The sequence below is a fragment of the Mesoplodon bidens genome (assembly GCF_964165515.1).
Source record: "Mesoplodon bidens genome assembly, contig: HAP1_SCAFFOLD_186, whole genome shotgun sequence".
NCBI lineage: Eukaryota > Metazoa > Chordata > Mammalia > Artiodactyla > Ziphiidae > Mesoplodon > Mesoplodon bidens.
This window is the reverse complement of record NW_027671824.1, coordinates 902,071-921,216: the sequence shown is the minus strand read 5'-3', so window position 1 is coordinate 921,216 and position 19,146 is coordinate 902,071. Positions and strand designations below refer to the sequence as shown.

General features: G+C 41.3%; 1 pseudogene across 1 annotated transcript in view; it reads right to left on the bottom strand.

The window, feature by feature from the left end:
• Positions 1-4,099: 4,099 nt before the first annotated feature.
• LOC308610973 (ubiquitin-like modifier-activating enzyme 1) overlaps positions 4,100-19,146 on the bottom strand; it is a 54,331-nt pseudogene continuing 39,284 nt past the window's right edge. Inside the window, exons 4-21 of the transcript in view lie at positions 15,921-16,018; positions 15,688-15,834; positions 15,389-15,564; positions 15,165-15,269; positions 14,994-15,074; positions 14,508-14,663; positions 11,902-12,068; positions 11,583-11,779; positions 9,890-9,954; positions 9,473-9,668; positions 8,750-8,811; positions 8,441-8,627; positions 6,721-6,807; positions 6,223-6,315; positions 5,918-6,099; positions 5,530-5,631; positions 5,353-5,425; positions 4,100-4,236 (exon numbers count right to left, since the gene is read on the bottom strand). The product of the transcript in view is annotated as a ubiquitin-like modifier-activating enzyme 1 (transcript). The remainder of the gene's footprint in view (positions 4,237-5,352; positions 5,426-5,529; positions 5,632-5,917; positions 6,100-6,222; positions 6,316-6,720; positions 6,808-8,440; positions 8,628-8,749; positions 8,812-9,472; positions 9,669-9,889; positions 9,955-11,582; positions 11,780-11,901; positions 12,069-14,507; positions 14,664-14,993; positions 15,075-15,164; positions 15,270-15,388; positions 15,565-15,687; positions 15,835-15,920; positions 16,019-19,146) is intronic.

Genomic DNA, 19,146 nt, shown 5'->3' with positions numbered 1-19,146 from the left:
GCAGGTTGTGCATTTCTAAGAAGTTTTCCATTTCTTCCAGATTGTCCAATTTATTGGCATAGAGTTGCTTGTAGCAATCTCTCATGATCTTTTGTATTTCTGCAGTGTCAGTTGTTACTTCTCCTTTTTCATTTCTAATTCTATTGATTTGAGTCTTCTCCCTTTTTTTCTTGATGAATCTGGCTAATGGTTTATCAATTTTGTTTATCTTCCCAAAGAACCAGCTTTTGGTTTTCTTGATATTTGCTGTTGTTTCCTTCATTTCTTTTTCATTTATTACTCATCTGATGTTTTTGATTTCTTTCCTTCTGCGAACCTTGGGGGTTTTTTGTTCTTCTTTCTCTTATTGCTTTAGGTGCAAGGTTAGGTTGTTTATTTGAGATGTTTCCTGTTCCTTAAGGTAGGATTGTATTGCTATAAACTTCCCTCTTAGAACTGCTTTTGCTACATCCCATAGGTTTTTGGTCGTCATGTCTCCATTGTCATGTGTTGCTAGGTATTTTTTGATTTCCTCTTTGATTTCTTCAGTGATCACTTCGTTATTAAGTAGTGTATTGTTTAGCCTCCATGCGTTTGTATTTTTTTACAGATCTTTTCCTGAAATTGCTATCTAGTCTCATAGCATTGTGGTCGGAAAAGATACTTGATAGAGTTTCAATTTTCTTAAATTTACCAAGGCTTGATTTGTGACCCAAGATATGATCTATCTTGGAGAACGTTCCATGTGCATTTGAGAAAAATGTGTATTCTGTTGTTTTTGGATGGAATGCCCTATAAATATCAATTAGGTCCACCTTTTTTAATGTATCACATAAAGCTTGTGTTTCCTTATTTATTTTCATTTTGGATGATCTGTCCATTGGTGAAAGTGGGGTGTTAAAGTCCCCTACTATGAATATGTTATTGTCGATTTCCCCTTTTATGGCTGTTAGTATTTGTTTTATGTACTGAGGTGCCCCTATGTTGGGTGCATAAATATTTACAATTGTCATATCTTCCTCTTGGATCGATCCCTTGATCATTATGTAGTGTCCTTCTTTGTCTCTTGTAATAGTCTTTATTTTAAATTCTATTTTTTTCTGATATGAGAATTGCTACCCCAGCTTTCTTCTGAATTCCATTTGCATGGAATACCATTTTCCATCCCCTCACTTTCATTCTGTATGTGTCCCTCGGTCTGAAGTGGGTCTCTTGTACACAGCATATATATGGGTCTTGGATTTGTATCCATTCAGCTTGTCTGTGTCTTTTGGTCGGAGCATTTAACCCATTTACCTTTAAAGTAATTATCAATATGTATGTTCCCCTTCCCACTTCTTAATTATTTTGTATTTGTTTTTGTAGATCTTTTTCTTCTCTTGTGTTTCTTGCCTAGAAAAGTTCCTTTAGCATTTGCTGTAAAGTTAGTTTGGTGGTGCTGAAGTCTCTCAGCTTTTGCTTGTCGTTAAAGTTTTTAATTTCCCCATCAAATGTGAATGAGATCCTTGTTGGGTAGTGTAATCTGGGTTGTAGATTTTTCTCCTTCATCACTTTAAATATGTCCTGCCACTCCCTTCTGGCTTGCAGGGTTTCTGCTGAAAGATCCACTGTTAACCTTATGGGGAATCTCTTTTGTGTTGTTTGTTTGTTTGTTTGTTTTCCCCTGCTGCTTTTAATATGTTTTCTTTGTATTTAATTTTTGAGAGTTTGATTAATATGTGTCTTGGCGTGTTTCTCCTTGGATTTATCCTGCATGGGACTCTGTGCTTCCTGGATTTGATTAAATTTTTCCTTTCCCATATTACGGATATTTTGAACTATAATCTCTTCAAATATTTTCTCAGTCCCTTTCGTTTTCTCTTCTTCTTCTGGGACACATATGATTCGAATGTGGTGCATTTAATATTGTCCAAGAGGTCTGTGAGACTGTCTGCAGTTCTTTTCATTCTTTTCTCCTTATTCTGCTCTGCAGTTTTATTTCCATTATTTTACTTCCAGGTCACTTATCCATTTTTTCTGCCTCAGTTATTCTGCTACTGATCCATTCTACAGTATTTTTAGTTTCATTTATTGTGCTGTTCATCATTACTTGTTTCTTCTTTACTTGTTCTAGGTCTTGTGAAATGTTTCTTGCATTTTCTCTATTCTATTTCACAGATTTTGGATCATCTTCACTATCATTATTCTGAATTCTTTTTCAGGTAGACTGCCTATTTGCTCTTCATTTATTAGGTCTGGTGGGTTTTTACCTTGCTCCGTCATCTGCTGTGTGTTTTTCTGTCTTCTCATTTTGCTCATCTTTCTGTGTTTGGGGTCTCCTTTTTGCAGGCTGCAGGTCCGTAGTTCCCATTGTTTTTGGTGTCTGTCTGCAGTGGCTAAAGTTCATTCAATGGGTTGTGTAGGCTTCCTGGTGGAGGGGACTCTGGTGCCTGTGTTCTGGTGGATGCAGTTGGATCTTGTCTTTCTGGTGAAAATTTCCAGGTCTAGTGTTGTGTTCTAGGGTGTCTGTGGCCTTATTATGATTTCAGGCAGCCTCTCTGCTAATGGGTGGTGTTGTGTTCCTGTCTTGCTAGTTGTTTGGCATATGGTGTCCAGCACCATAGCTTGTTGGTTGTTGAGTGAAGCTGGGTCTTGACATTGAGACGGAGATCTCTGGGAGATTTTCACCATTTGATATTATGTGCAGCTGGGAGGTCTCTTGTGGGCCAGTGTCCTGAATTTGGCTTCCCCACCTCAGAGGCACAGCACTGACTCCTGGCTGGAGCACCAAGAGCCTTTCATCCACATGGCTCAGAATAAAAGGGAGAAAAAGTAGAAAGAAGGAAAGAAAGAAGGAAGGAAGGAAAGAAAGCAAGAAAAAAGAAAAGATAGATAAAATTTAAAAAGTTATTAAAATAAAAATAAAAAATAATTATTAAGGAAAGAAATATTTTATAAGTAAAAAAAAAAATTGACAGACAGAACCATAGGACAAATTGTGAAAGCAAAGCTATACAAACAAAATCTCACACAGAAGCATACACATACACACTCACAAAAAGAGGAAAAGAGGAATAAATAATATATCTTGCTCACAAAGTCCACCCGTCAATATGGGATGAACCATTGTCTATTCAGGTATTCCACTGATGCAGGGTACATGAAGTTGATTGTGGAGAATTAGTCCGCTGCTCCTGAGGCTGCTGGGAGAGATCTCCCTTTATCTTTTTTTTGTTTTTGTTGTCTGTGTTTTGTTGTTTGTTTTTGTTTTTGACCCTGGTGTGAAATATCTTTTAAAAATATATTTTTTAATTAAGTGTACTTTCATTTATTTATTTATTTTTAACTGTACTGGGTTTTCATTTCTGTGTGAGGGCTTTATCTAGTTTTGGCAAGCAGTGGCCACTCTTCATTACAGTGTGCAGGCCTCTCACTGTCGTGGCCTCTCTTGTTGTGGAGCATAGGCTCCAGACGTGCAGGGTCAGTAGTTGTGGCTCACGGGCCTAGTTGCTCCACGTGGCATGTGTGATCTTCCCAGACCAGGGCTCTAACCCGTGTTACCTGCATTAGCAGGCGGATTCTCAATGATTGTGCCACCAGAGAAGCCCCCCTTTCTCTTCTTTGCTCGCACAGCTCCTGTGTTTCCGCTATGAATTTGGCCCTGCCTCTGCATGTAGCTTGCCTGAGGGTGTCTGTTCTTCGCTCAGACAGGACAGGGTTAAAGGAGCCACTGATTCAGTGGCTCTGCCTCTCTCAGGCCGTGGGGATGGAGGCATATGGATGCAGGTCTGGCCTGTGGTGTCCAAATCTGGCGTGACTTTGCAGCAGCCTGAGGTGCACAATTAATTCTCCTGGGGAAGTTGTCCCTGGATCTCGGGACCCTGACACTGGCGGGCTGCTCTGCTTCCTGTTCACGGAGGCATGAGGAGGGACCTGTGCTTCTACACAGGATTCTAGGTGGTGGCAGCAGCAGCCTTAGCATCTCATGCCCATCTCTGGGGTCACGCTGATAGCCACAACTCGCACCCTTCTCTGGAGCTCCTTTAAGTAGCGCTCTCCTCGCGCACCAGGAATCAAAGAGGGAAGAAAATGTCTCTTGCCTCTCTGGAAGCTCCAGACTTCTTCCCGGACTCCCTCCCGGCTAGCCGTGCTGCACTAACCCATTCAAGCTGTGTTCACACCGCCAACTCCAGTCCTCTCCTTGCGCTCTGACCCAAGCCCGAGTCTCAGCTCCCAGCTCCTTCATGCCCCGGCCATTGAGCAGACCAGCCTCTTGGGCTGGTGAGTGCCAGTCATCACCGATACTCTGTGTGGGAACCTCTCTGCTTTGCCCTCCGCACCCGTTGCTGTGCTCTCCTATGTGGTTGCAAAGCTACACCCCTCAACCACCAGCAGTCTCCGCCCACAAAGGGGCTCCTAGTGTATGGAAGCCTTTCCTCCTTCACAGCTCCCTCCCACTGGTGCAGGTCCCATCCCTATTCTTTTGTCTCTGTTTTTTTCTTTTTTTTCTTTTGCCCTACACAGGTACGTGGGGAGTTTCTGGCCTTTTGAGAGGCCTGAGGCCTTCTGCCAGCGTTCAGTAGGTATTCTGTAGGAGTTGCTCCACGTGTAGATGTATTTCTGATGTATCTGTGGGGAGGAAGGTGATCTCCGTGACTTACTCTTCTGCCATCTTCCTGAACTCCCCCTCTATTTCTTTTTTAAACAGAGAGGACAAAGGAAAATATAGCAAACCAATGGTTTACCAGAACAGGTGGATTTAATCTTTTCTCATAAGCTTGGATGTGAGGCAAATTCCATGCTGGTGGGAGGGGCTGAGCCTTTCATACTATCACCTGAACCTGCAGAGCTAAAGAAAGGCTGGTCTTTCCCACAGACAACAGGGTATGGGCCTTTGACAAAAGAAGGATATGACACACTTGGATTAATAACTCTTTATTAAGAATTCCATCTCCAAACAGTAGAAAGCAGCAGCAACAACAAAAAGTCCTCAGAAGAACTTAAGGCTCAGCATTTGCGACAACTATAAGAGAAATGGAAATAGATTGATTTGACTGAGAATGAGGTAGATGGGTGTAGAGGGAATAGCGAATGGTGTATCGTACATAGGGGACATCCAAATCATTGCCGCTCTAGTTGCAGCACAGCTCAAGAAACAGTGCTTGAATGTGGTGTCCCAGCTTTTGCTTTGATACTCGTTTCACTATTGCTGACATCCTGGGGTGAGGAGAAAGAGAGTCTGTGAAGTAAACAGAGAGGAAAGACTTACAGAGACAAAGTTAAGAGAACAGTGAAGATGAGTTGCATAGCTAGCTGATGTTTCCCACCCCAGGCAGGACCTGTTTCTGTTTGCACACTGACCCAACTCAAGCCTGAGTTGATCTTTGATCTTACTTGCTGTCTTGATAAAGGAGTAGAACATAGATACACCCTGGAACAGCATGATGATCTCTAACTTGTACTCTGTCTGAAGAGGGTGGAAACGAGGATGGGCAACAGGGTCACTGGGATGGACAGTACCAGTAACCTGGGCAACCACCACCACAGGTGCAGTGAGTGAAAGGGTCTTACCTTAAAATAGTCAAGGAACTGCTTGAGGGGCATCTCTTCACCATTAGGCTGCAGCCACTGTACCTCAAAGCAATCCCACAGTGACCACTGCTGGTTGTAGTATTATGGGACAAAGCACAGAGTAAAGCACAAAGAGTAAAATGGGAGCAAGCCCTAATCATACGCTCCTCTTCATTTCACAAACATGCCAGTTCCATTCCTACTTTGCACAGGTTCAAACAATGAACAAAGGATACACAAAATTAAAAAAGCCTCTCACCAGGTATGATGAAAACTAGAGCCTGTTCTACCGAAATAAGATACACACAACTTCTACGCATGCACACACACACATAGCATCAATCACTGATGGGCAACACCAAAGGATTCTATAAAAGCAAGCCCTTACCTGGTGATGGTGTGGGGCAAGGGGCTCAGAGAAAAGGAAAAAAAAGGAAGGGCCAAGTTGATGAAGCTGTTCTTATAGGACTCAAGCTGTTGGTGTCCCTGAACTACCTTGTACAGCTCCAGACCTGCAAGGCCAACTATAGCTGCTATGGCTGGAATGATCTTCCCTGCAATCAGCTTGATCTGTAATACAGAAGGTGATGAGAAGACGTAGTTGTTAGAGACGTTCAAGGTCTACAGAAGACTTCAAATGTGGCAGAGTTAAACTTGGAAAAGGATGCAAGGTTAGGTATAGACTATTGTAATCTTATGCCGGTCAGCAGGGGGAATGTTATAGCTCTCTGCCCGGAGACTCGATACAGCCACAATGAAATGCATATGAAAGTTGCTGTCATCATCCTGTTGTGAGTGGAGACAGAGGAAGAACAGGAGAGACAGAGTTAAGGAGAAAAAGTTTTCCTGGATACTGGGAACTGAGGTATATTCACCTCAGTTACCTGCCAGACCAGCCAAATACTAGCCCAGACCACAAAAGATACTTGGGTCATCCGATGCAGGAGAAACGGGTCCGTGCACCAGTCGGGGAAGATCCCACATGCCAGGGAGCGGCTGGGCACAGGAGCCATGTTTGCTGAGCCTTCACATCCGGCGCCTGTGCTCAGTAATGGGAGAGCCCACAAGAGAGAGAAAGCCACGTACCGAAAAAAAAACAACAACATAATTACAGTCAGGCCTGTAATCCCCAATAAAGCTTAGGGTGGCTCAGCCATTTCTCATACACGGTTGAGGTCCCCATCACAGCACCTTCTGAAAGTTGATGGGGTAGATCTTGAACCCAGGGAGGCTCTCTGGTTGGTCAGCATGGCTTGAGCTCCTGCAGGTGATTATCCACTGCGGAAAGGGAGGAAGTACACGTTAGTCCTTAGATACATGTTAAATCCCTGTTCACGGTCTGAGGTGCCAGCAGGAATCCAGGGTGGGGCAGAGATGTTCAGGCAGATAAAGGATTTGAAAAGGAGAGACATCATGGGAAAGAGAAAAGAAGGGGGAAAGATAGGGCAGAAAACATGTCAGAAAAGAAAATGGTAGACAGGTGTGTGGGACATGGAGATATGTAGAGACACTGAGGGCAACAGGTAAAGCCACTAAGAAAGGATATAGACAGCAGCATTAATCATGACAGATAAGAGGTGAAAGCACAGAAGTTGTTCACTGCTGAATGAGTGGACAGAAAAATGTGATCTATCCATCCAATGAAATATTAAGCCTTAAAATCCATTCCATTAAATAGTAAGCCTTCCAAACTGGAAGTCTATTATATTTAAAGATGGTAAATCCTTTGTGTTTCTTACCACAATTAAAAAAAAAAAAGGGAGTCAATGAGAACATACTTCAAGAGAAAGACATAGAGAGAGATGGGGAGACATGAAGGAAGATACGAGGGAAAACAAGAGACAGAGGGATAAGAGATACAGAAAGGAACATAGGGGGAAAGTGTACAGACAGCAAAGAAGAGAGTAATATGAAATGGGAGAGACGTGAAAAAAATCTGAAGAGGGAGACCAAGGAGGATAAATGTGAAGATTATGAGAACGTTCAGAGAATGGGAAAGTTCAAAACACCTGAAAGGGAGACACGTAGGGAGATAAATAAAGAGAGTAGTTATTTAGGAAGGGAAATGCGGGGGATACATCAGGAGGGGAGAGATATACAGAGGAAGAAATTGAAGGATATATACAAAGAAGATGAAATGTAGAGGAAGACTTACAGAGCATGAGACAGAATACGGTAGAGGGGGGGAAATTTGAGTTGGGGGGTAGTTAGAGATGGGGAGATGAGGAGGGCTATCTAGATAGGGAGATGAGGAAAGATATATGGAGGTTAAAAATAGGTTAGGCCTTCCCTGGTGGCCCAGTGGTTGAAAATATGCCTGCCAGGGCAGGGGACAGGGGTTCGAGCCCTGGTCTGGGAAGATCCCACATGCCACAGAGCAAGTAGGCCCGGGAGCCACAAGAAGTGAAAGCCCTCACACAGAAACGAAGACCCAACACAGCCTAAATAAATAAATAAATCAGTAAATAAATAAATAACAATAGGGTAAACAGGCATACCAAAGAAGGGGGGAGGTGGATGAGGAGATCTATAATGAAATGAATCAAGGAAGAAATCAAGGCAGAGAGCCTACTGGTAAAGATCATATCCATTTGTCCCTGCATATGGACACAAAAAGAAACAGAGAAAGAACAAAACAAAGCAAACATACACACAGAAAAGAGCTGGACAACTGGTGCACCTGAGGGAGAAACAGTGGGAAGAACAAAGTAGTAGGGCATCAGAGAACTTGCCTCAACCAACCAACCTTATTTTAAATTGGAAGAAGCAAGGACCAAAGGACAGTGTGGATTAATCTCAGGCCTGAGATCTCAGAGCAGAGCCAGTGGCAAAACACAAGTACAGGGGAGGCTTGCATAGGTAGGTGATAAGTAGGATGCTAGCTCTAGGCCAACTAGATAAACATCCTCACCAACACACGAAGTGGTCTGCAGCTCCTGGTCAGAAACATGGATCTTGACACCAGACTTCGGGGTGAACTCAAGGGCCTGCACAGACTGAATGAGTATGATCACAGAAGCTCGGTCCTGAGAGCCCCTCAGCCCATAGGCCTGGGCAAACAGGTTGGCAGCAGCTATCACCTAGTCCAGATGCAGGGGCTAAGAGAAGGCAAGGTATGGAGGGGTAAGCATATCAGTACTCACCTAAGGAGCTGCAGCCTCCTTCCCATCCACGTACCCACATTTGACCCGACTGTAGGAGACCTGAGGGAGGAGACTTCATTGCTGACATCAAAGATGAGCGGCTGTGCACAGACCAGAAAGGGGCTCCTGAGCTTGTAAGCTAGGAAAACAGAAAGATGTGGGAGAGTGGGACCTGAGAGGAGAGGTCTTTCTCATAATTGTGACTCCTCATTTTCAAGCCCGGAAGTCCCAAATTAGTATATCGCTGGGCACCCCCTTTGTGCCAGACACAGAGCTATTTATGAAACTTTTATGGATTGCCAGTCGTGTAGTAACATATTTAACTTATTAACTTAGTAAATATAAATCAACCCTCATAGAACTCTCATGAAATTAGGTCACCATTATTCCAACTTCCTACATGAGGCTACTAAGGCACGGAGAGAAAATACATGATTAGTCCCAATATCAAATGCAGTTGAGACTTGAAGCCACCTAGGTCCTGTGCTCTTAACACCAAAATTTCTCTTCTACAATCTCTATAGCCCTGACAGGGAATCTGGAATGACTCATGTCATATCTAAGGGAAATAGGTACCAAGTATGTTGCTTGAGAGAACAGGGCTGGGCAGGTAGAGGAGAGAGGTTGGGAGGAACAGGTCTTTGACTTCAAAAATCACTCACTTAATCATTTAATGAGATCTCTGGGACTTGGTGGTCTTGCCACAAATGGATGAACTGCAATGAACCATGTCAAAAGCGTGTAACAAACTGCTTCCAGTAAGCCTATTCTGACAAATGGAGCCCAGAAGAGTGTAATACCTGGTTCGGAGGAAAGCTGTGCAGCAGCTGTCTGATGTTGTTGGAGCACTGGTTGTGCCAGTGCTAGTAAGCCCACGTCACACAGTCAGCCCATGTATGTGGCCGCTGAAGCACCAGGCTGAGCTGCACAGCCTGCAGCACCTCTAGGGTTTGGATGCCTGCCAGGTGCAGTGTTTGCTCCACAAACTTTGAATCCCTATCAAGAATTAGAGAGGACACAAACTCAGAGTTACACAGTGATCCCAGAGGGAGCTTAACAGCATGAAAAGTCAGTGCTGACTCCCAAATGTATAAGGCCCAAGGAATCATTAGATTATTTGAAAAGTAGACCAGGTCCTAAGTGTTACACTGGTTACAGAATGCTTTGACTGACAGGCAGCAGACACGGTGAGCGAGGATTTGGACAGAATTACTCACATTAGGTACTGGTTGACGTTTTCTGCTGGCTGCTTGAAGAGACCTTCAAACTCATCCACGGCAGACAGAGCAAATCAACACTACGTGGGTTATGGGAAACAAATAAGTTTCTGAAGGCCTTAGGACCACCATCAGGAAATACAGCAAATAGGAAGAGCATGGCTGTTATGGCAGAACAGAGGAAGAAAACCCTCCCAATCTGTCTCGTCAAACTTGTCAAGCCCTCACCACTTCAATGTAAAAACCTATGATCTTAATCTGGGAAGAGGTTTACACACAAGTGTACATTCATGCAGAATTTATTAAGATGTACACATTACCCTAGGTATGTCATGCATCAATTCAAGAAAAATTTCACACCAAGAATAAAACATGAACGATCTCTATGCAGGTTCTGGGGACTGGGAAGAAAGTAAGATAGAGGTTTGACCCCTGTGAATTCGGAGGTCGATAAATAGTCACTGGTGAAGTGATCTGGAGCACCTTGATGCTCGAAATCCAGGTTCAAGGCCAGCTGTGCCACAGTCTTGTGACAATCAGGTATATCTTTACTTGTGTTTCCTCATTTTAAAGACAAACACTGTAACAGTAAAACTACACCTCAGGGAGTTAATAAGAAATAAGCAAACATGTACACATTTAAAGCTTAGTTTGAAAGTCACAAGGGCATATTAAGTATACATGTTTTTCTGAATTCCTGTGAGAGTTACTACTGTCATTCCAATTTTACAGATAAGGAATCTGAAGCATGAAGTGGTTAAGTCCAAGGGCACATAGTATATTAGTTTTAAAATCCTTTTTATTGGCCTTTCTGCATACTGGGTAGAGAGAAACACAATAATAGAACCATAACCTAGGAGAGGATTTATATGTATAGAAATGAACACACACACACAAACACATCTCTTTCTCCGTCTCTCTGTATCTACACACACACACACACACACACACACCAACATGGGATGCATGGAAAGGGAGAAAGACACATACTGAACTGACTCCACAAGTATAAACTCTTCCCTTCTGGAAGGAAAAGTGACAGACTGAACTGTTACTGCTCATTTTCTTCCTGTTCCCATACTTCCTAAACATAGCCTCAAAGACTGGGTTAAGAATCATTTTGATAAAAGGATGGTTATTTGTGGTTTGAAAGGGGACTGTAATTAGGGCCAAGTTCTGAGGACCAGTTAATGGGGTGCTTTTACTTTGTCAATGTACATGAGAGTTATGCTCTTTTGTATGTATGTGTACTATATAAACCCAACTATGCTGACAAACTATTAAACATATTTTGGGAAACAATTAGAAAATTATTCCTAAATATGGACTTAATATTAGAGATATCTAAATAACTAGCAGAGATGATATTAAGTTAATTTTGTTCAACGACAAAATAGTATCCTGTACACAAAGAAACATATCCTCACCGTTTAGATATACACTTCTCACATAAAGTATTTCACATGGTATAAATAATACTTCCCTGTATGCTTGCTAAATAAAAATTTCAAGTTAAAGAAATCATTATGAAAAGCGTTAGGCTCCTAGGTTTAAAGTGAGTGAAGGAGAGTTAAAGAGAGGGCAGATATTACATACACTGAGGCTTCATCATCGGAATAACAAGAGTTTGGCAACTGAGACACTGTCCCAGTACATATCTGTTCCACCTCTTTCTCCCTGCAAGGCTGATCACCTGCAAAGTGTGCTCGATGACATTCGGGAAGTTCTTCAGTGTGCACCTGGGGATGGACTTGTCAGGAGGGTCCTGGCTGGAGCTGTATGACTCTGTCAGGAAGGGGATAAACCCTTACACATTACCCTTGGTACCCAGTGTGCCTGACTCCAGAAGAGGCTTTCGGTACAACACACAGCAGCAGTCCATATACGTGCCTGTGAGAAAGTTGCAGCAGGTGAGGGTGGGGAAAATAACATCAGGATAGGACACGGTGACACACACTCCCTAAAACACACACATTACTCTCGCCTCGTCCTCACCCATCCCCAAAACTCACGGGCATCCACATTGTCCGAGGCATTGTCCACACCATCCAGGTTTTGGAGGAATTTATCAATCATACACATGCTCTGTGTGAGGGCCCACACAGTTCTGATGGCTCATCACACGGATGTGTGCGTTTATCTGGTTCACAGCTGCAGCATCTGTATCAGACTTCAATTTCTGGGTAGTGATGGAGAAACAGAACTGTCATTCACATAATCACCCAACAAAACTTTACAGAGCTGTTCTGAAAACTGATTTAAGTAATGATGCACAAGACCTAGGCTCTGAGGTCAGGAGGCTCTGTGGTCTATGACAAATGCCACACAGCTTGGGCTGGGACAAATGAGGAATGGCGTGAATAAAAAAGGAAAACAGTGATACAATAGGAGACAATGGGTTGAGTATCTGTTCTTTTGTCTACCGAACATCCACTGTTTTTCGTTACTAGCACCCCGAGTTGGAATGCATTCACGCAAAGAAAACCAAGGTCCTCTGAACTTACAAAAACAAAAAGGATCCTCTGAAAGTCCAAGTCAGATCACATTCCTCTCCGCAAAGCCCTCTATTGATTCCCACTTTCACTAAGGGTGAAATGAGCTGGTCCCTATTCCTTTGACAACCTTCTCTCTTACCATGATCTATCTCTGTCTCTACTCCTTAAACATAGCAGTCATATTCCAAACTCAGGGTTTTGCTCACACTGTTAACTTCACCTGGCATACTCTTCCCTGAGATTTCTTCCTGTTCTCGTATACCATCTTTAATTCTCTGCGGTTATACCACCTTTCCAATGTGGATTTCCTTTACCACACTGCAAACCACCCTCTCATGGCACTTCCAGTTCTATATCTTGATTTTCATTCTTGCCCCTACACAGTATGTTTCACCTTGTTATGTTCTAACCACATACAGTGCTATTGTATTTATTATTTGCTCTAGCAGTTGTCCAAAATGAAGTTAAAACAAAGTTTGTGGTTTCTTTTTTATCTGATGCACAGCTATCAGGATTTCCTACGTTTGATATTTAATCTGAGAACATTTTAAAATATTATTACTCCATTTAAAATTGGAGGGGCTTCCCTGGTGGCACAGTGGTTTAGAATCTCCCTGCTAATGCAGAGGAAATGTTTTTGAGCCCTGGTCTTGGAAGATCCCACATGCAACGGAGCAACTAGGCCAGAGCCACAACTACTGAGCCTGCGCGTCTGGAACCTGTGCTCCACAAAAAGACAGGCTGCACTAGTGAGAGGCCCGTGCACTGCGATGAAGCATGGTCCCCGCTTACCACAACTAGAGAAAGACCTCACATAGAAAGGAAGCCCCAACACAGCCAAAAATAAATTAATTAATTAATTAATATATATGGAATAATTCCATTATATACTACAAACACTATGAAAGAAACTCCAATACAAAGCGTTAATGACAGGAGTCAATCTGTATTTACAGTTTTACAAATTTTACTTATATAATGTCTTAGAAGATAGCTGAATTTTCGTTATTTACTGACTTTAATGTATTACATGTTTTGCTTGAAAGATGTCAGGGATATCCAGCCTCACAGAAAAAAAAATCAATAACATTTTCAGATGACTGTTGATATTTAAAATTATATATATATCAAAACTTGACAAGCGATATTTCTTTAAAGTTTAGTTGAAAGGTAAAATACTGATCCACATCAATACCCACTGTCTTTCTCTGTATTTTGAATGGCTCTTTAGTTAATGCACAGTTCTGTATCATCATGAATTGGTCTGGTCATTTGGAAAATACTGTGTTTTTGGGTTATGGACAGCCTCCTAGAACAGAGTGGAAAATTACCCTTTCACCTGATAAAATGAGGATAAAAAGGACATAATGTCTTAGTATTCTTAAAAGAGTTGTGATCTTTTGGACTTGAGGAAAGAGTGCTGCCAACCTCCACTGCATTAGAGAATCTCTCATTTACTATGTCTTCTCACTAGACAAAAGCAGAAACCTTTCATTTGCTATCTTATATATTCACACTACTTAAGTAGTACCTAGTATTTGCATGATAAATTGAAAGGAAAGATAAACACTGGGCAGGCAAAATAACACTGAACTTTACAGAGACGCCCCAGATAGATCCCTCTATAATCTAGCTTCCAGACTTCAACATTAGCCGTAACCAAAAACCAAAGAAAAAAAAAAAGATGGCTGAGGACAGGTTTAAACTCACAAAAGAAAGATGTAATAAGTTTTCAATAAATATCTCCTGGAAGAAAGAGTGAGTGGTAGAGAAAAGAAATAAGGTAAGAACTGAAGGAAAGAGACAAACAAAAAAGTCCTAAGGTGGGCTTCCCTGGTGACACAGTGCTTGAGAGTCCACCTGCCGTTTCGGGGACATGGGTTCGTTCCCTCATCCAGGAAGATCCCACATTCCGTGGAGCGTCTGTGCCCATGATCGATGGCCGCTGGTCCTGAAGGTCCAGAGCCTGCGCTCCACAATGGCAGAGGCCACAACAGTGTGAGGCCCGCATACCAAAAAAAAAAAAAAAAAAAAGTCCAAAGGCAATAAGACAGATAACCAGAAAAAGACAGGAGAAAAGTGAAAAACAAAGCTGAACCACATACCATATCCATTCCACTCACCTTGATATCCCAAGGTTGGAAGAGAAACTGTCGATTCAGATTGGATTTTACTATGGTGTCCATGTCTGTAATGGTGATTGCCACACCCTCCCCACAGCCTAGCCCAGTCATGGCAAAGGTCTTGAGTAGCTCACAGCCAACGGCCCCTGCACCCACCTGGGAGGTGGCCAAGAAGAGAGACACAAGATGGTTAGGGTCACTGGGTAACAAAACCACTCCTCAGTCCTCACTACCCCTGCAGATGGCAAGAGAGTGTAAGAGGATCTATGACTGCATATTTAAGTCACAGTGCCATAAAAATCCATGGTCCTCTAAGGAAAGAGGCACAAGACCAGGATATAAAGGACCTGGTGCGAAGAAAATGGAAGAGGGATGAGATGAGGGTACAAGCCAACACCATCCCTTGTACACCACGAGGAGACTCCAGAAGAGGTGGCCAGAGCCTAGGGGACCTAAAGGTAGCTTTTGACCACAAGGTTCTCTCACCAAGAAATATCTCTGCTTACCCAGCTTCTCTTGCAGGTCAGAGCCAAATACAGCCACCTGCCCATCATAATGGTTCTGGCACTGAGTCATGTGAAGGGAAGAGAGGGTTAGGGAAAAGCCACGTTAAAAAGATCCACAATAATGTCTTCTCCATGGGCCCAAATCACATACTGGAAGGCACGTGTCCTCTGTAAAGGCCTCTTTTTCCACAGGGAGACACTCAATGGCATCAAAGTACAGCTACTGTATAACAGGCATAAACTTTCCAGAGCAGCCCTGAGGAGTCGGTTAGAAAGAGAATGTGATCGCTGGTTAATCAGAGCTGGAAAGCAAGCAGCAGGGCTGGAAAGGAACCTGGCCCAGGCCCAGCACTGTCCGTCTCCACTCACGCTGACCTTCATAAACTCCTGGGCAGCCACACAACCAGTGAAGGAGTTGATGGGTGCCAGATCCCCAGGGGCCATATAAGCCGGCTTCTGGATGAGGTCTTCATCCAGACTGTTTTGCTGCACTGCTGGCAGAGCTTGAGAATTCAAGCCTGTGCTAGGGTCACCAGTTCTGTTGCATCCTCCTGGAAGGAGTAAAAGAACAATCACACCACTGTGGGGAGAGGGAGAGGTAGAAAAACTAAGTAGATGAAAAGGCATAGAGCAGATTTGGTTCAAGGACCTGGTTGGCTTGCCCACCCATCTACCTCATTGTGGGGCCGAGAGGGCTGACCATGCTGGGCACGGAACTGGTGCAGGACCTGGAAGCCAATTTGTAGCTGAGGAGGGCGAGAATACTTGACAAAATTTGTTATCACAAAGTCCGGCTCTGCCTGTGAAGTAGGCAAGGTTTTCTGTGAAGAACAAGATATCAGAACCAAAAAAGTAAAATCGTGGAGATGCCTGGAACCCTACAACACACCCTCCTGCTCATAGTCACAAAGCTTATCCTCTTAGTTACTTTGACTTGACTGACAATGCCTCCACAGATGTAGTCAGAGAAATTGGAGGTATCACAGATACTAAAGGTGTAGGGACCTGGGGGATGAAAAGAATGAAGGGTTATCTGTCAATTCATTCCCTCCCAAGATCAACAGCACTATCAAAACAGGAATATGAAAACCTCCCACCTTCTTCCTCACCTAACACCCTCCCCCATACAGTGGGAGTTTGGAGTTAACAGATATAAGCTATTATATATAGAATGGGTAAACAACAGGGTCCTACTGTAGAGCACACAGAAATCTATTCAGTATCCTGAGATAAACCATCATGGAATAGTATATGAAAAAGAATGTATATATAGATAACTGAGTTACTTTGCTGTAAAGCAAAAAGTAACTAATTTTAAATCAACTATACTTCAATTAAGAAATAAAAATTATGTATCGTACATCATAAAACAAAATCAAAAACGAAAACACAATGCTGATTTCTTCAGACAACACAGGTATTCTATGCCTAAATGCCAGTCTAGAGAAAAAGAAGTAAGGCCTGAAAGGATCAGATGGCAACTACATAATTTCTCTAGAACAGACTCAAATATATTAAAGGAACACAAAACACAACTCCAAAACGCTAACATTCACAATTACCTTCCATCCATCAACACTTACCAGAAACTTACCAGCAACATCTGTGGCTTTAGTTTTCATTAAATTTGTAAATTTTTTGTCCATTATTTCTTCAAAAACTCTTTTGGCCCACCCCTTTCTTGGGAATTTCTTTGACATGTGAAATACATTTATAATAGATATTTTAATGTTCTTGACCTGTGATTTTACATAACAGATGTGATTAACAAATTAACACAGAAGAAAAAATTAGGAAGTTTAACAAAGTAGAAGAAACTATGCAAAATACAAAAGGTGTGTGTGTGTGGGGAAAGTCAAACAAGTCAAGTGCCTTAATACTCATGTAATTGGAGTTCTGGAAAGAGATAATGATATGGCAGTGAGCTCTGAAAGTAATATTTTCAAAAAACATGTGGGCAGAAATTTTCCCAATTTCATAAAACTATAAACCTATATTTAATAAATATTTAATAAACTGCAGAAGAGACATGGAGAAAACTATACAAATGTCTATAATGTATTATATATATATATATTCCTCTGTGCTCTGTTTTTGCCGAATCCCATGTTTTGGTATGTTGTGTTTACATTTTCATTCACTTCAGAGTATTTTCTAATATCTCTTGGACACTGTTTGACTCTTTTATTACTTAGGAATGCATTGTTTAATTTCCACATATTTACAAGTTTTCACAAGTTCCTCCTATTACTGATGCCCATTATTCTTTCCTTTGTGGTCAGAGAACAATTTGGTGTGATTTAAATTATTGACACTTGTTTTATGGCCTAACGTGAAGTCTATCCTGGAGAACATTCCTAGTTCAAGTGAAAGGAAATTGTATTCTTCTGTTCTTGGGAGGAATGTTGTGTACATGTCTGTTAAGTGCACTCGGTTTATATCATAGTTTTGTTTAGGTCTTCTCTTCCCTTGGTGATCATATGTTTTGTCATTCATTTGGATATGCTGTTGAACCTATTTATCTCTCTCTCAAATTTTGTAAGTTTTTGATTCAGGTATCTGGAACTTTTTTGTTAGGTGAGCATTTGTTTATAATTCTTGTGTATTTCAACAGATTTACCCTTTTATCAATAATATATTATTAATCTAATATAATAATACAGTAATATATACTGTCCTTTGTCTCATTTTTTTATTTAAAATCTTTTTTGTCTGTTGTTAGTATAGTCACTATAACTCTCTTTCGAGTTTTCTTGGCATGAGACTTATCTTTGCAACATTTTACTTAAAATCTATTTGTTTCACACTAAGATTTGTCTCTTTAACAACATATAGGTGGTCATGTTTTTAAAAAATCCATACTGACAATCTGCTTTTTAATTGGACATCTTCTAGTGTACCACTTTTATGGTTATTTGTTATTTCTTTTACTATATACATTTTAGAGCCATTTTATTAGTTGTTGCTCTGGAATTAGGTTGTTATAAAGTAAACTGACAGTTTCTACCAACCAAGTTCACATTAATACCAACTTAATTTCAAAATATGAATTTTTTCTTTTATCTAGTTTATCCTTTTTCTTGTGTTGTTCTTATCATAAATTACATCTTTATACACTTTTTACATCAGCACCAATTAATTTTTTTTTCCTGTGGAGTAATGCTTTAAATCAGGTAAGAGAAAAAAGTAACTGCATTTGTTTACTATTGTTGCTTTAACACATTTTCAGGAATTCAATTGCTTAAAACTTTACAAATTGTTCTCTTAAAATACTACATGTTACAAGTCCCAAATCCATTTTACTGGGCTAAAGTCAATATGTTGGCAGGATTGGGTCCATCTGGAGACTCTGCTGGGAGAATGTATTTCCTTGCCCTTTTTTTTTTTTTTTTTTTTTTTTTGCTTAGTGGTTGCTAGTATTCCTAGTCTAGTAACCCCTTCTACTACCTTCAAATACATCAGTTCATTATCTACTTCTGTCATCACATTAACTTGTCCTCTGTCACCGACATCTCCTTCATTCCTCTTATAAGAAGCATTTTGATTAGATCCACCCAAGGTAACCCAAGAAAATTTCCCATCTGAAGACTCTAATATAATCATATATGCAAAGTTTTCTGCATAAAATAACATACATGTCCTGGGGATTAAAATGTGGGCATATTGGGGGACTATTATTCAGACTACAATCATACAAACAAAAAAATCGTTTAAATTATCCTCTATATTTACCTATATAATTACTTTTACTGATGTTCTTTCTTTCTCTGGATTTGAGTTATCATCAAAGTGTCTTTCATTTTAGTTTGTACTCTCTCCAAGAATTATCTCATCTTGTAGGGCAGATAGTTAGCAATAAATCCTCTCCGTTTTGTGCTTATCTGGAATTGTCCTAATCCTGTCCTCAGTTTCAAAAGATGGTCTTGCTGCATATAAAATTCTTGGTTGACAGTTTTTGTTTTTTTTTCTTTTAGCACTATGAATGTATCGAAGTGTTTTCTGCCCTGCATGTTGTCTGATAAGTAGTCTTTTTTTTTTTTGGCTTAATTGAGAATCTCTTACATGTCATGGGTTGCTACACAGTGCTTTCACAATTCTCTCTTGGTTTTTGGCTTTCAGTAGTTTATGATATG